The 17,694-nt window shown below is 34.6% G+C and overlaps 1 pseudogene; it reads right to left on the bottom strand.

Annotated features, from left to right (window-relative positions):
- LOC112392133 (3-ketoacyl-CoA thiolase, mitochondrial pseudogene) overlaps window positions 1-16,111 on the bottom strand; it is a 38,990-nt pseudogene extending 22,879 nt beyond the window's left edge.
- Between the last annotated feature and the right edge of the window lie 1,583 nt (window positions 16,112-17,694).

The raw sequence follows: 17,694 nt of genomic DNA, 5'->3' as shown, positions 1-17,694 counted from the left end.
TGTTTCTGTCAGCTTGGGCTGCCATAACAAAATACTATAGACAGGGTGGCTTAAGTAACAGAAATTCATTTTCTCACGGTTCCAGAGTCTGGAAATATGAGATCAAAGTGACATCATAGTCAGATTCTAGTGAGAGTTCTCTTCCTAGCTTGCAGGTACTTGCTTCTTGCACGTCCTCACAGGGGAGAGAGAGAGAGCTCTCTGATGTCTCTTCTTATAAGAGTACTAATCCTATCGTGAAGACCCCACCGTCATGACCTCATCCAAATCTAATTATTTCCCAAAAGCTTCATCTCCAAATACCATTACACGGCGGTTTAGGGTTTTAGTATATGAGTCTGGGGAGGATGAAATTTAGTCCATAGCAGAGTCCAAAGATTTTTTGGTAGCTACAACACCCATATTAAAAGTTTAAGCAGGGAAAAAAAGGATAAGAGTACTACATATGTTATTAGTATAATCATAGCCATTAGAATAAAAACATGAGCTTCATAAACGCCAGAGCAATAATACTGGACAAAGAAAAAAAACACGCATAGAGGAATGGAATACAGTATATATAACATAAACAAAAAATATCACGATAGAATCAAAGCCAAGCATATTTGTTATATCAAATAAATGTGAATGCAATTGACACTGATTAAACATACAAAATAATTTAATTTGCTCATAAAGTGAAACTAATTTTAATACTGCATTCAAGAGGCATACCCAAAGCAAAGTGACTCTAAAGACTAAAATTTAAAGGATGAGAAAACTATACCATCCAAGAGAAAGTAAACAAAGAAATCAAGTATTGCTATTCTGATACTAGAGAAGGCAGAATTCAGACACCAAATATTAGATATAATCAATAAAGAACAACTTTAAATTCTAAGAGCCACACTCATAGTAAATATATAACAGTTATGACGACGTACACAAGAAATGAGCGCAATCAACTTTGTAAATAAAATATTATATGAGAGCCAAAAAATAGAAAGAAATGTATTCATAGAAGAAGAACTTAACACACCATTATCAGCTCAAGAAATGTTAAGTGGCAAAAGAGTAGGCAAAAATATAAAATACCTAAACAGTATTATAAAAAGATCATAGATCTTATAAAAATATACCAGCACTTAAAACCCCATATTAGAGAATATAATTTCATCTCAGGTAAGCATAGGACTCACATAAATTGATCACACATTAGAACATAAAGAAAGCATCAATAAATTCAGCAAAGAAATAATGCAAACAATATTTTTATCACAAGGCAATGAAACTTAAAAAATTTAAAAAAAGAAATCAAAAACAACAAATTTAATTATTTAAATAAAATGGGTGAATTTCATAAAAAATGTAACTGATCAAAACTGACAGAAGAAAAAATAGAAGACAGCATATACCAAATAAAGAAATTTAATTTGTCATCAATCCCACCAAAAGAAAACCCCAGGTCCAAATGGTTTGGTGAATTCTGTCAAACCTGAAAGAACAAATAGACCCAATTTGCATAAACTATTTCAGTGTATAGAGGAAGAGAGAGCATTGCCTAACTTGTATTATGAAGCTATTATAATTAAGAAAAATCTAGTAAAGACATTACAAAAGAAATTCTAGACCAATTTCCCTTATGAATATAGATACCATAATCCTAATTATAATATTAGCACATTAAATCCAATAATATTTAAAAGTGTAAGCCAAGGCCAAGGGGGATTTATCCAGTACTGCAAGATTGGATTAACATTTAAAAACAACCAATAGAATTCACTATATTAACAGGATAGAGAAGGGATTGTATTATCATTTCAGTAGGTGCAGAGAAAGGATTTGAAAACTTTTAAAAACATTTAACACCTATTAAAGATAAAAAATTGTCAGTATAATAATAATAGTAGGAAACCTCCTCAATCTGGTAAAGGGCATCTGTGAAAATCCCAGGGCTAATAATACACTATATAGTGAAGGACTGAATTATTTCCCCCTGAGTTTAGGGGCAAGTGATGACACCTGGTTTCACTACTACCATTCAGTATTGTACTGAATAAATAATACATCTACCTTTTATCATTGCTTCATTTTTCTCAGTGAAGTAGAAACCCAGGTTATTATTTGAAACAGTGAAGACTGAGGATGTTTTATTTGGGGTTTGAAGAGAAAGGAGAAGAGTGAGAAAAAGTGAACTCTGCATGTGGATAAATGAATTTGCAATGGAAGTACAATATCATGTCTGGTTTCAGCAGGGCCTGTTTTTGTTGTAGTCCTGGCGTGATGTTCCCCATTGAGATAGATGAGGGTTTTTCTCCAGATGCCCAGGGATGAGAAACGGTTTCTACTTCAAAGTTGTGCTTCCTTTAACACATTTTCCAAATATACTAATCGTGCTATTTTAGAAAGGACAATTATTTCTTTAAATGGTTATTAAATTTTGTAGTAAACTGCTTTAGAATCTCTCAAGTCAAAATGAATGAGAATGTAAATATTTTACAACTGATAGTTTTTTAAAAGGTAGACACCCAAATTTAGTAACACACATGGAATTAAGTATAAAGTCTAACTTTAACTGAAAGGAGACCATTAAACAGAATTGATTTTCTGTGAATTACATGGATAAATATTTTTTCATGTATTTCTGTTTAAATTATTTAACTTCAATATATTTAAACAAAAAATTGTCATCAAAGAAATTACATCTTTTTTATAGAAATAGTAGATTAACACATGACTAGTTAATATTTGGCATTTTAGACCTCAGGAATGAGTCATATTTTGGTGAGTCTAAAGATATTCTTAGGAATCCTTATTACTTGAACACAAATGGAGATGCTTTCATTATTATGACAACATTGTCAGCATATTGCTTTAAAACAGATTAATGTTATAGAGAAGAAATGCATTAAAAGACCTTTTTAATTCAGGCCTGTTTCCAAGAAGTAGCAGTAATGTTATTTATGGTTTAATAATTGTAAATAAATTTATATTTAATTTTTGCATGTGAAATCATAGTTTACCAAAAAGTTAGGCAATTACAGCATGAACCACCCTCAATAAAATACACAGATTGAGAGTCTATGACACAGAATATCAAGCAAGAGTATTAGAAGACAATGTACTTTAATAAAAAAGCATCTGATAGAATATGCTTTGCTTCCTATAAACTGCTGTCTCCAATTTCTTGGCAATGTAAATTAGTTCAGAAAATGTGTTCCACAGTGTGTGGTGTGACGTAGATCATAAAATAAAGGAACAAAGAGGGAGAGTGTGCTTAAGTGGACTCATTATAATAGTTCAATAAAGTGTGCATGCTTTTCAAATAAGTGCTGTTCAGAAAATCAGTTGTAATTTGTTAATAATTCAAGCCTTTTCTACATAAATAGTCTAGACTGATGCATTTCCTTCTTACTCTTTTTTTTTTTTTTTTGATAGGAAAAAAAAATCTTGTAGCAGCAGAACTCAAAATGAAAGCCAGTATGGCTAAACATAGGACACTAGGATACAAATCATGGTTCTTTATGTTGCATTTACTAGAGCTTTGTGTTGAGTGGATTTTCCTCTCTGATACATTTTATTGTAACAAGTCCAAAGTTTCAGTGAGACCAAGTCAGAACAGATTTGAATAATAAAGCATGTGAGACAAGTGACAAAGATCTCTCAAAACATGGAGGCTCAGGCTTGTCAAATGTCCCGTACCTTGCCAAACAAAAGAAGAAATAAATAGTTGTATATAAGATAAAATTAGATGAAATAGAGATAAGGAAACGGAAAAGAGGGGGTTTCCCTGGTGGCGCAGTGGTTGAGAGTCCGCCTGCCGATTCAGGGGACACGGGTTCGTGCCCTGGTTTGGGAAGATCCCACATGCCGCGGAGCGGCTGGGCCCGTGAGCCATGGATGCTGAGCCTGTGCATCCAGAGCCTGTGCTCTGCAACGGGAGAGGCCACAGCAGTGAGAGGCCCGCGTACCGCAAGAAAAAAAAGAAAAAAAAAGAAAAGGAAATGGAAAGGAGGAAGCCAAGACATAAGGAAGTAAAAATAAGCTGAATCCCTGGATCCTTCATAAGCAGATAAAAACAGTTTTTAAACTTTCTTACTTCATGTTATCCTTAGTGTCTGGGTAAGATTTTTTTCCTAATGTTCCTAAAACAAAAGAAATACACAGTATCCATGTTGCATTATTAAATAGTTAAGCACAAACAACTTCATCAGGATTTATGTTCTAACAACTTAGTAGTCATTTGAGAAAAATTGAACACAGAATATAAAACAAAATTATGTCATTAAATAATCACAATTATTTACTAATAAAATGCGTGTTTTAGCAGCTGCTCAAACCTTTCCCATTTATCTGCACATAGACCCCTGAATGCCATGCTGCCTCTAATTCTTCTTTCTCCTTATCTATTCACTCATTATTCCTTTCCAAAAGCCCCATCCTGAGATGGGGAGCTGTCAGCTCACATAACCTTGAGGACAGTGCAGTATAATGTCAGTTCTGATTATAGGTTTTGCCTGAGTCTGCTGAACAGCCTTACTAGAATTCTCATGCAAAACTCTGTAAATCCTTACACAGGCATGTCAACAGTAGACTGCAATAAAAAAGTGATACATTTTAAGGGGGAAACCACTGGAGCCTACATGAATGCATAACAGAAGCACACACGCAGATTTTTGTCATGAATCGAGTAGAAATTCCCAGAGATGATATCACATAATTTGATACCTGATAAAATGAATGAGAGTATAGCAGATAAAAGAGGGGGGTGAGGAAATATAGTGTGACTCTAGTATAAAGAGTGAGGTTTGATATGTAATCGTCATATCATGAAGTGTTTATAAATCGTATTATCGTAACACGCATGATGAGATCGGTATTAAAAGATGGTGGCTCTGGCTGCAGTATGGATTACGGTGTTCTAGCTAGGTTTTCTTGTTTGCAAGGAATAGAAAGTCCCTTAGACTAACTCAAGCAAGGGAAGGGAGTTATCTTGGTACCTGCAAAGCTAAATATCCAGCCGTAAAGGGAGAAAGTCTCATGAGTAACCCTAAATGAGAACAGTAATGAAGGAAGGTCTTATGGAGGCTGCAGAAGATGGGTAACTCTAAAAAGCTCAGTAGAAAGAGAATACAGATCTTCCCCAGTACACTAATTTTCTTTACCCTCTTGTTTCCTTTTTAATTTGCTGGATGATTGTTTTAATACCCTACGTCTTTTCTATACTATCATTTCTTTTTGCACGTAGCTTCTGATTTTATGCCATTGCTTTAATCGGGATCTTTTTGTGTCTCCTAGTGTATCTTATAGCTTCCTTCTATTTATGCATATTTCAGTTTCAGGTCCCAGGATTAATTGATCTAAGTATTTCCCAGATTAGAGTTCACAGAGAGAGAAAGATAAACAGACGTTGAGAAAGAGAGATTGCTAAATCTAACTTGCCTTTTAATGACAACAAAAATTATAGCTTAATTGCTTTCAAATCAATGGTTATTCCTATTAGATAAACTATAACTATCTAGAGGGTAAACATTTATGGACACATATTTGCAACATAAATAAAGCCAAAGAGCGGGACAATTTCCCTTAGAAGCAGTTGTGAATAAGACAGAAGCCAGGGAGGAAATTTAATGGTCTCTAATATAGAAAAGGGATGGCAGTGATCTAGAGTTAGGGCCAACGGAAAGAAGATCATTAGGTGGATTATAGAAAGGTTTGTTGGCCAATTAAACAATCTTGCTAACTGGCTAGGTATGAGGTTGAAGAGAGATAAAGGAGTTAAGCATCAGTGAGGAGATAGTGGTAACTTTTGGTGACATACTGCATACAATAGTAACAGCATGTAAAAGCACCAGTGTTAAGCTTCTATACACACTTATCAAAAATTACTTTCTATGTTACGTGATGATGGTTGAGGATGATAATACGTTAATTGTATTATTAACCATTGGAACTAATATTGATCTATCATTGATTTAGGACATGCACTCATAACATGAAAAAAAGCTATTTCTATAATAATTTATTGATGCTAAACTTGTATTACAGGTTTTTCTAAAAGGCCCTTGCAGCGTACAGAGAATGTGATTACTCTGGGCAATTAATAGAATCCTCTCAATAGTGGGGTTAACTAGCCAAGACATCAGAATATAAATCTTTATAATCAAAAAAGAAGAAAAAGAGTACAATCCCACTTTGAACATTTAATAAATTAATTTTTTACACTAAGATAACATAAAGAAAACAGAAAAGGACTCTGAAAACATAATTTTGCCACAGCTTAGTTTTTGCCATTGTAAGAGAATGCTATTCTGGGATATCTATTTTATTATAGGCTGGAGAGAATTTGTTGATTTAGATATATTGCCTCCCTTTTTGTTACTGCCTAAAGGAAGCCTAGTTCTTTACTGTAGTATATGTCACTGTGAGAATTTATAAAAATCTTGAAAACATATAGCCTTCTTCATGGTACACTGCAGTACTAATGAGTCTTACCAAATCAAAACATTGTTTTTCTCTCCATAAAGCTTCATAACTAAGTATCAGAGATCATCTCTAACCCCATACCTTTTAAAACTTGCTCTTGAATGTAGATTCTGGTTAGCCTAGGACAGCCCAAATTTATACCTGTTGCTCCAACTCAATTATTACCAGTGCCTCCTTTCACTCAAATATTTCCTGATTTGGAGAATATAGTGCAGTCAGCCCTCAGTATATGCAGAGCATTCACGGACAAGGAAGGCTGACTCTCCTATACTATTTCATATGAGGGACCTGAGCATCCCTAGATTTTGATACTCATGGGAGCTCCTGGAACCAATCTCTCATGGATACTAAGGGACACTATATGATTTTCCTGTTGATGACCATTACCTAGTTCTACATCAGTGCAGTTTTTAAATCTCTGGACTAGAAATATATTCTTCAAAACACAAAAGGTTAATAGGACATCACAGAAATGTCAATTTAGATTTTTCTGGAAAGCTGAGGAAAAGTCAAAGAAGCTAAGATCTAAATATCTAGTACTTTTTATTTTGCAAACATATATTTTCAGTAATAAAATCATTTTACTTAATTAAAAACTTCTTAAAATATATATTGCACTTAAATATGTTCAACATTTGTGTAATAAGAAAAAATCATCAAAAATAAAGTGTACATAAAATGTAGTTAAAATAAGTTTGCTTTGAAAATGAGAATTCAGACATATATTTGTTTCTATGCCTTCTTTAAACTTCCAACTTCCAACACCTCTTCCCCCATCTTTACTGATGGTCTTATGTGTATATTGCATTGATAAAAATGGAAGTAATCAGAAGTAAACTTATACAACTAGCTTCCTCTCCCCCATCCACACACACATCTTAACTACTTGCATCTGTGGCATGTCCTATGCTTTGTACTTGTTCCTGTGCACAAGGTGTCCACGGTTCTGGAGAAAGCCAGTCCCTCTATTCTGTAGTAGATCTTTTCCTCCTCTTACCTATTTAAGCATATCACTCCAGATTTCCTGCCTTTTAATGTTTGTAATTTCCCTCTTAACTGATCGGCCACTCCCTCCTATCATTCTTCAGCATTTCTTTCTGATCTCAAAGTAACCATTATTATAAGAAATAATTTGAATTATTTCTTAAAATCTTTTGAAAATAGATCACACACAATAATATGCTCTAGAAATAAAATACCTCTTTAATCTTATAATAAATTATTTTGATGTGCTCTTTTAAAAATAGATTCAAGTTATATAAGTCAAAGTGAAAGAAATATCAAGTCAGGAATAAATTTGTAATGTAATGGGATTTTACATTATTGAATTCCAAAATCCTTAATGGTTGTTACATGAGGGGTCTTTCTCGAATTACTATTTTGGTATCTTTTCCTAACTTTGCTTCTCCCACTTTTCATTATCAATATTGACCAGCAAAATAAGACCTCTAATATACTTCCTCTTAGAAAGGAGAAAGCTTTATATCTATTCTCCTTTGTACATGCAATATTCTTCTTAATAGATGAATGAATATTTCAATGAATCATTGTTATTCAAATTATCTTTTAAGCCAATCCACTTAAACAAAATTATATACCTGATATATAGTAAGTGTTTACTCTATATTGCAAAACATCTTACTAAGTTAGCTCATATAATCCTTATAGCTACACATTTAATTTAACATTATCATTCTTATTTTACAGATAGTGAAAACAGAGGCTATAGAGGAAGGTATCCACTTGAGGTCACACTGCTAAGAAGGATGGAGAAAGAATTACTCAAGTCTGTACCATTAACCACTGTGTCAATTACTAATACTTCTCTTTTTGTTCTTTGCCATCATACTACTCTAGACCACTGTTTTCCCTCTTTTGGACCAGGTCTCTAACTAGTTTTCCATTTCTGTCTTTTCTTCTGTATAATTTACTCTCCCTACAATAACCAAATGAGAATCTATGGCTGCCCTGCTTAAAACCCGGTAGTAACTTTCCATTGCCTGAGGATGAATTTCAAATCCTTAGTAACACTGACAAGTCACTGTATCATCTGCATCATGCTGAAATCTACACCAGCGGCCTTCAGCTTTGTTTGTATAGAACAGACGCTTTTAAAAACTATTGATGTCAGGGCCACCCCCCAGGTCACTTAAATAGGATCTCTGAGCAGGGGGGCTCTCCAGGCAATCATTGTGTTCAGTCAGAGATGAGTACTCTGCCCTTATTGCCTCCTTTGGAGCCACTCTTCACTCTGTAAGTTCTATGTGCTCTTTTGTTGTGTTAATTGATAATATGTTTATTAATTAATCTCTTGTGCTAATTGATAATATATTAATTAATCTCTTTGGTGCATTTACAACTCAATCTACACTAATGTCTAATCAATATAGCCTTTGCTAATATCCTATTTGATTGTCATTCTTAGAAGTCATGATACATAATTGGTTTTATTGTAAGAAAGCCCAGTAGTTAGTCGAGTGCAGATAATTTACCAGGAAGTTTCTATGCATATGATAACAAATCACCAATTACAACTGTGAATGAAAAGTAAACAAAAATATTTTATCATATTATTTTTTAAATATAGATAGACCATCTTTTTATTGAAATTAAATATTTTGCATTATTCATATTTATCTAAATATAATATATATCCAATAAAATTTCATGATTATGAGAATTCATAATTGAATTCATATTATTTACTGACCATATATTAGGGCACTGAACCAAGAGTTTGGGGAATGTGTAGAGTCCAATCCCATATGAATCTTGCACGATGATTATAATTTATTAAGAAGATAAACTATATATGAACCTAAATGATTGTATCCTAATACAGGAAATCATGCAATATGAATGGTAGAGATAAAATGGTTGTAGGATGAGGACACATAATAGCACAGCTCTAAAGCATAAAATATAGATTGTCTTAAGTCCCCAAAATATTCCAAAACAGTTGTAACAGTATTTCTCCTCTGAGGCAAAAAAAAAAAAAAAAAAAGTGCTTCATATGCTTCTATATTATACGCAAATAGAAAACCTTTTACTATTTCCTAGGACAATATTTGAGTTATAATTTAGTTTACAATTCTTTTGATATGTTTAAAAATAGCTAGGAAAAATAATTGGCAAAATATATTTCTTTATATAACAGTAGCATAAAATACGTATGTTAATCACCAACAGATTTAAGAAACTACTCCAGAAAAGAATCTGAAACACAGATCTCTCATACAGCTGGCAGTTATAGTGTGTTATCTCCCTAATGCAGTACCATCATAGGTAAATGAAGAAAATGTCTTTTTATATTTTAGATTAGCCACAAGAGGGAACTCACAGAGAACTGTTAATGTAAGTGAAACATATTAACAATGATGAAAAGTGTTAGTCTGCAGAGTTCAAACACAGTTCATTCTCTCTTATGTTTTAGTCCTGTGATGCTTGAAAGGAAGTTTTGAAGATACCAATTACTTTTCTTACAATTCCTAAACTCATTTCACAAATTTTAAGGGTTTTTTGTGTGTCTTATTTTAAGATTTGACTATTTGATTAATTTTTTTTTTAAGGCAAGTATTGGAGATCTTTAATAAACATAGTTTTGAACTGACTGAGCTACTTTCACTGCAGTGTCACTCTGGGATCTTGGAAGTCATCTAATCTCTTTGCACATGATCTTTTCACTGATACTAGGGGAATAACAACACAAATACACTAATATTCACACCTCTTTTCAAAATGTGTTTCAATGTCTGTAATATAAATCCAGAAGTAAATAGTGTAGTAATTGTATTATAGTATTGGCATTTTAAGTTTCACACCATATTTGGCCCTGGGGAGATACTGAAAGAAATCGTATCCCCTCCAAATTTGGCTACAATAATTATGAAGACTGAATTTGAAGGTGTCTCGCTTCTTGACATTTCTTTCTTCTAGGACAAGCATCAGTTCAAATATTAATCGAGGAAGGGAGGTGGATAGTGCAAGCCTTTAGCACCCACTGTGAAATACAAGATATGCTGATCAGAGAATCTGTAGGTAAAGTGAGTTTGCTGGCTTTCTTACTTATTCGGTGACATTTTTGTCTCTGTAACTCCTGGTAAATATCTAAATATGTAATCACCTAATTAGGTTAATGCTACCAAAAAATCTGTGCTAGTTTTGTAGTTTAACTTATTGCTACTCAGGATTTCTTTTTTCCTTTTGATGAAAATGTATTTGGGGTAGAAAAAACATTTTTACATCTGTATATAATATATTTGGTCATAGGTTTTAATAACAGAAAATAGCAATTGGTGATACTGTGACAAGTTTTAAGCAAGTACATGGACACTGAATCAAAAATAAGCAAGTGAACAAACAAACTTTCCCTTATTACTCATTTAATGCAAGAAAGCTTTAAAGTAATGAATTTCAATGTATGGTCCTGAAATTGAATGCCCTTAGATCTAAGATATTGACACCATAATTAAGTTGAGGTATTGTTATAGTTGAGAAAAGGAGATATTTAAAGCATAGTTTAAATATCTTTACCAAAATGCCAAAAAAACTTAATAAGGACAATGAAGCAGTGTCTAGTTTATAAAAGTTAGACTTAAAACTATCTCAGCATCTTTGTGGACATGTTGGAAGATCTAAATAAACACCATGGCAATCATTTTTGAAAAAAAAGTCCATGCTGTTAAATTTTGAACTTCGGTTGCTTAAAGATAGGAAAATATAATAATAAAAATTTAGCACACTTAAGTTAACAAAACACTTCCAATATAGTTGTCTCATCATATTTCCAAAGATTCTCCATATCCCAGAAAGTAAAATTTATGTTAGAGAAATCAAGGTCCTATATAGACCTCTGATGGCAGAAAACAACCTGAAACCTAGGTATCATGAGTAATGCTCAGATTATCTTTGCACACTTTTTCTTGCAACTGTTACAAGTTCTATGGAAGGATACATCACAATATACCTCAGAACAATTGAGACCTTGTTAAATTTTTTATTGCAAACTTGGCTGAAATATATATTTTTAATACCAATTTACTTGCCCTGCCCTAAAGTTACAGAATGGGAATCTCTGTGTTGGCATTTGAAAAAATTTCTACATGTGATACCATTTTGCAGAAATGCCATGAGATATTTAGTAAGTGGATTTGCTACTTTCTGTAGCCAATATACCTTCAACTATAATGTCTACCTTAAACTTAATGTGGTAGGGAGAATAATAGCCTTTCACAGATGTCCATGTCCTAATTCCTGAAACCTGTGCATATGTTAGATTATACAACAAAGGGGAGTTAAGGTTGCAAATGAAGTTATGGTTGCTAATCAAGTGACCTTAAAATGAGGGCGCTATCCTGGATTATCTAGGTGGATCCAATGTAATCACAAAAGTCCCTAAAAGTATATGTGGGAGGTAGAAGAAGAGAATCAGAGGGAGATGTGATTGTGCAAGAATGGTCAGAGAAATACAATATTGCACACTTTGAAGATGGAGGAAGGGGGTCATGATCCAATAAATGCAGGTGGATTGTAGAAGCTTGACAAGATGAGGAAATGGATTCCCTTCCCTCACCTAACCAGAGCCTTCAAAAGGCAATGAAGTCCTGTCAACACCTTGAATTTAATCCAGTGAGAACCAAATCAGACTTCTGACCTACAGAAATGTAAGATGATAAATTCGTGTTGGTTTAAGCCACTAAATTTTGGTAAATTTTTACAAGGCTATAGAAAAATATTATAGATCAAAGAATTTCAAGGGTTTTGATAGAAAACGTCTAGATTTCCTTGAATAAACTGTTAGTAGTAATATGGATGTTAACAGCTGTGCTAGGGAGGGCTCAAAACAAAGTCAGGAGCTTCCCTGGTGGTGCAGTGGTTAAGAATCTGCCTGCCAATGCAGGGGACAAGGGTTCGAGCCCTGGTCCGGGAAGATCCCACATGCTGCGGAGCAACTAAGCCCGTGAGCCACAACTATTGAGCCTGCACGCCTAGAGCCCGTGCTCCGCAACAAGAGAAGCCACCACGGTGAGAAGCCTTGCGTACCACAACAAAGAGTAGCCCCCACTCGCTGCAACTAGAGAAAGCCCGTGCACAGAATGAAGACCCAACACAGCTAAAAATAAAAATTAAATTAAATTTAAAAATTAAAAAAACAAAAACAAAGTCAGGAGCATGGTTGAAAAAACATGCATTGCCTTAGAGAATACCTACTGTTCTGAATAGACTATAGAAATATGAACACTAAAGGCACTGCTGGTAAAAGTTCAGAAGGAAATGGGGGAGTGCTATTGGAAATCTGGGAAAGAGGCTCCTTGCTGTACAGTGAAAGAAAGCTTAGTGGAATGAGGTCCCACTATTATATGGAAAGCAGAACTTGTAAATGGAGAAAATGGACATTTATCTGAAAGAATTTCAAGCATAGTGTTAAAGGTATGACCTGGTTTCTTCTTACTGCTCACAGTAAAATGAGAGGAAAGAGATGGATTAATGCAAGAACTATTAAACAAAAATGAAAGCAGAACTTGATGATTCAGAAATTTTTCAGCCTTCCTAGATAGCAAAGGACTCTACAGTTAAGAGATTCACTCTTCCTAGAGAAAATGCTAAGGACTCAGGAGTTAAGGTAGTCGATTAGAACAACAAGCTAAACGGAAAGTAGCAAATAAGCCTTCACTTACTTACAGCAACAGTGAACTCAAGGGGCAAAAAGAAGCACTCGCTCACTTATGTTCCATTTTTGTCCATGGAAGAGCACCAGGAAAGTCAAGTGGATACAGGGCAGACAAAGAGAATCACGTCACTGTCAAAGAGCCCTGATAAATATAGGCTTCTGTCTATTTATGACACCTTGAGCTAGGAAGTAGGGAGATAGCCAAAGCCTCCAATAATGAGGTTTTAGTGCAGGAGCCTGGGAATTTTCTCAACTGAGGCCTCTGATTAAAAGGTGTCAGAATAGAGGCCCCTGGGTTAGGAAAGCAGCTATGCATATGAACATGGCTGACCTATGGAAGCGAGCGGTGCTGAGCCTTTGAATGAAAGTCTAGAAAACTGCAAGGCCTTGGATGTGCACCAAATCTGGTGTGTGGGGAACAGATTATTCTCATGAAGCCTGCCCTATAATTGTCTATAGTTGGACCCAAAAGATTCCAATAGGTTTTCAGCTTGTAGCCAAATTCCTCACAATCTTTTTCAAATTTAGCACTTCAGAAAGAACAAAAGGTCAGAGTATTTAGTTGCAGAAAAAGCAATCAGAAGGTATTAAGTATGTTATGAATAGATCCCCTGAGCCATCGCAGCAGAAGACAAAAACAGATATGAGGTTATTTAAGAAAAATCTGTGGAGGGATCTCTTCCCCAATGGAGTGAATTTCTCTGACATACACAGGAGACCCACAAAATTCTTGAGAATTTTAAACTAGAAGAAACACTGCATTTTGGACCTGAAAGGACAGAGAGAGTATGTGAAATTTAAAAAAGGCTGTTGAGGACTTCCCTGGTGGCACAGTGGTTAAGAATCCACCTGCCAATGCAGGGGACACGGGTTCAATCCCTGGTCCGGGAAGATCACACATGCTGTGAGGCAACTAAGCCCGTGTGCCACAACTACTGAGCCTGCGCTCTAGAGCCTGCAAGCCACAACTACTGAGCCTGCGTGATGCAACTACTGAAGCCCATGCGCCTAGAGCCTGTGCTCTGCAACAAGAGAAGCCACCGCAACGAGAAGCCCGCGTACCACAACAAAGAGTAGCCCTCAATCACCACAACTAGATAAAGCCTATGCACAGCAATGAAGACCCAACTCAGCCAACAATAAATACATTTATTAAAAAAAGAAAAAAAGGCTGTTGTACTTTCAGATGTCTAAAGGCAAGTCTGATAAAACTACTCAGCTGCAAATGTGATCTTTAATGAAAATAAAAGGATGACTCAGTGAGTGGAGTCATGGGCCTGGAGTGCAGAGTGGCACCACCTATTCACAGGCCTTAAAACCTAATGGAGTTTACCCAGCTTAATTTTGATAATGCTTGGCACTAATGTTTCCTTTTTTCCTTCCATTTTCACCTTTTTAAATTATTATTATTTTTTTTTTTTTTGCGGTACGCAGGCCTCTCACTGTTGCGGTCTCTCCCCTTGCGGAGCACAGGCCCTGGATGCGCAGGCTCAGCAGCCATGGCTCACGGGCCCAGCCGCTCCACGGCATGTGGGATCCCCCTGGACCGGGACACGAACCCGCATCCCCTGCATCGGCAGGCAGACTCTCAACCACTGAGCCACCAGGGAAGCCCCATTTTCACCTTTTTTTGAACAGAAATATCTACCATTACTCCTATTTCTTCCTTACTATTGTATTCTAGGAATAGATAGCTTATTTTCTTGTTTCCCAGGTCCACAGATGGAAAAGAATTTTGCTCCAGAATGAATTACACACAAAGCATCATCCAAATCTATCTAATTCAGACGATTTAGCAGATAAAATTTGGGACTTTTTTAACTGCTGTGATTAAATTGAGATTTTGCACTTTGAGTTGATGCTCTAATGGGTTGAGACTTTTTGGAGATCTTGATGAGAGGTGAATGTATTTTTCATGTAGAATAGACATGCATTTTTGCAGCCAAGAGGGCACACTGTGATAGGTACAATAGTAACTACCTTTACAGAAAATGTTCACATACTAATCCATGGAACATATGAATATGCTAAATTACACAGTAAAGAGAAATTAAGATTGAAGATGGACATAAGGTTGCTTATCAGCTGGCTTTAAATTAGAGACATTTTCTTGGATTATCTAGGAAGGTCCAATGTAATCACAGGATACTTAAAACTGTAAGAGGGAAGCAGAAAAAGAGAGTCAGAGGCAGATGTGACTATAGAAGAACAATAAGAGAGATCTAAGTTGCTGGCTTTGAAGATGGAGTTAGGTGGCACGATTTAACTAATTGGAGCAATCTCTAGAAGCTGGAAAAAGCAAGGAAATGGATTCTTTCCTAGAGCTCCCAGGAAAGAACACAACTCCGCCAATATTTTGATTTTAGCCCAGTGAGATCTGTGTGCAACATCTAACCTTCAGAACTGTAAGATAATAAATTTCTGTTATTTTCAACCCTTGTCTGTAGTGACTTGTTACTTCAGCAATAGGGAGAAAAACAAAAACAAAAACTAACACACCTGGGATGGTGAAATGCTTGATTTACTATTCTTAATCAAATAGCTTGCAATTTAGTCAAAAAAAATTTAGTCAAAAATGCTACAACCTAACATTAACCCAACTTTTGACTTTTTTATGCATTAATTTATCCGTTTTAAAAATCCCCCCAAGGAAAATATATTTTTAATATAAAAATCAGCTGATGCCTATTTTTTGAATAAAAGCCTAAAATAAATTGAAATTGCCATTTGCATTTTTACAATACAAAATAATTTTAGGGATTGTATGTAGTATCATTTTGCTCTACTTAGTGTCTACAAAACTGCACAGGAGAAAAAAGTAATATAGTCTCTGAATCTCAAGACTGAATACGTCTTTAAAGGCCAAGGTCTCTAACAATACCTTTAATGCTTTTATCCCTTTCTCAGCATCCCTTTCAATTTGTTTCTAGACTTTCCTTTGTAATGCTCTCTACTTTCTGAAGCATCTTACGCCATCCCTGGATTTATCAAATCAATGCAATTTTTGTTACTGTGGTTATTCATAATTGCCATAATGTTGAAGGTGTGATTAACTGGTAATCCTAAATGCCACAAAACTTAACTGAAGTAGCAATGTTTTATTTTTGATAGCAGAATAGATGAATTTTAGAACATTTTCATTCTCTTGGCCTTCTAAGCAAGCCTTTTGTACATGATTCTGACACACTGAAAGTTGGCATTTACTGCTTTTGTCCATCTGTCAAAATGGAATTTTGCCCGTTTTAAAATGTGATGAGACAACTATACTTGAACATAAGTGCCAGCAAAACACAGACATAATTTTTAACTCTGCATAGCATTTCTAGCATTATCCTTTGGGCATTACGATGTCTGTGGCAAATTTGATTTTCAATGGGAAAAAAAAAGATCTGTTTTAAACTCCATATCCTGCTGGATTACATGTTTTGTTCACGTCAAATTTTATTTTTATCTTATGCCATGTTCAGCCCTGGGAAGAAACTGAATCACTATTGTCTTTGTTAAAGAGCCATATGCCATTTAAAGATAATCAAATCAAATCAGATGATAACATGTGAAAGTGTAAAGCACTGCACAGGTATGAGAGGTTATTTTATAACTAAAAGTATTATTGAGCTTCATTTAACAATATCCTAAAATAATTTCCCTGCATAATCATTGTGAATAATTGTTTTTGAGTTATTTGGCATAGGAAGAAATAGTTTGCAGGCTAGAACACATTCTTTAACATACGAAGACTAACCTGAGTATTTGGCACTTTTACCTTTCAAAAGCAATCTGATTACTACATGGATAAGCCATTTAACAGGAATAGAGCACTGGGTGTCTGCTGCTGAATAAACATGAACATGTTTAATATTTGTTTTTCTTAATTTTCTAAACTGTTAGAAAAACGTTGAATGCTGAATGAATATTTGTGCTAAAGATTAGACAAAAATAGGTTAAACACAAGACTCATTAAACATAAAGAACAAAGCAGGTAGTTACTATTTTATATAATAAGCACATTTTATATAGTAAAAATACTTTTGCCTAGTATTTTTATGCTTTTCAGGTAGTCTAACATATATTAAAAGTGAAAAACAGGCAATTTTCAGTTGAATATGGTTTTTACTAACAATCAGTCTTAATACTTTAATCCTAAACCCAAATAAAAGGGACTAAATAGAGGAGATGAAAAAATATTTTTATAATCTAAATGATTTAACTTTATTCAATGCTTACATATTTAAAACATAATGTCTTACCTGCTAAGACATTTTACCTATGTGTCAAATTTCTTTTACTTGTGGTCTCTCTAAAGAATCAAGAAGGATAGAGAAGGGGACATTTTATTTGGCTTTCAACATCATTTATTCGTCTTTGTATTGGCTATACATTCCCATGGTTCATAACCAAAAAAGTATACAAAGGTATACAAAAAATTCTTTTTCTCATTCTTGGAAAATTCATTCAGTTCTTCTCCCCAGAGGCATCCAGCAACATCAATTTCTCATGTATTTTTCCAAAGCTAATTTTGTCATTTATTTAAACTGTCTTTTATAAAAAAAAAAAATTGT

This window comes from Neophocaena asiaeorientalis, unplaced genomic scaffold (genome assembly GCF_003031525.2).
Source record: "Neophocaena asiaeorientalis asiaeorientalis breed wild unplaced genomic scaffold, Neophocaena_asiaeorientalis_V1.1 scaffold24, whole genome shotgun sequence".
Lineage (NCBI taxonomy): Eukaryota > Metazoa > Chordata > Mammalia > Artiodactyla > Phocoenidae > Neophocaena > Neophocaena asiaeorientalis.
Note: the sequence above shows the minus strand (reverse complement) of the source record. Positions and strands in the feature narration are given on the sequence as shown.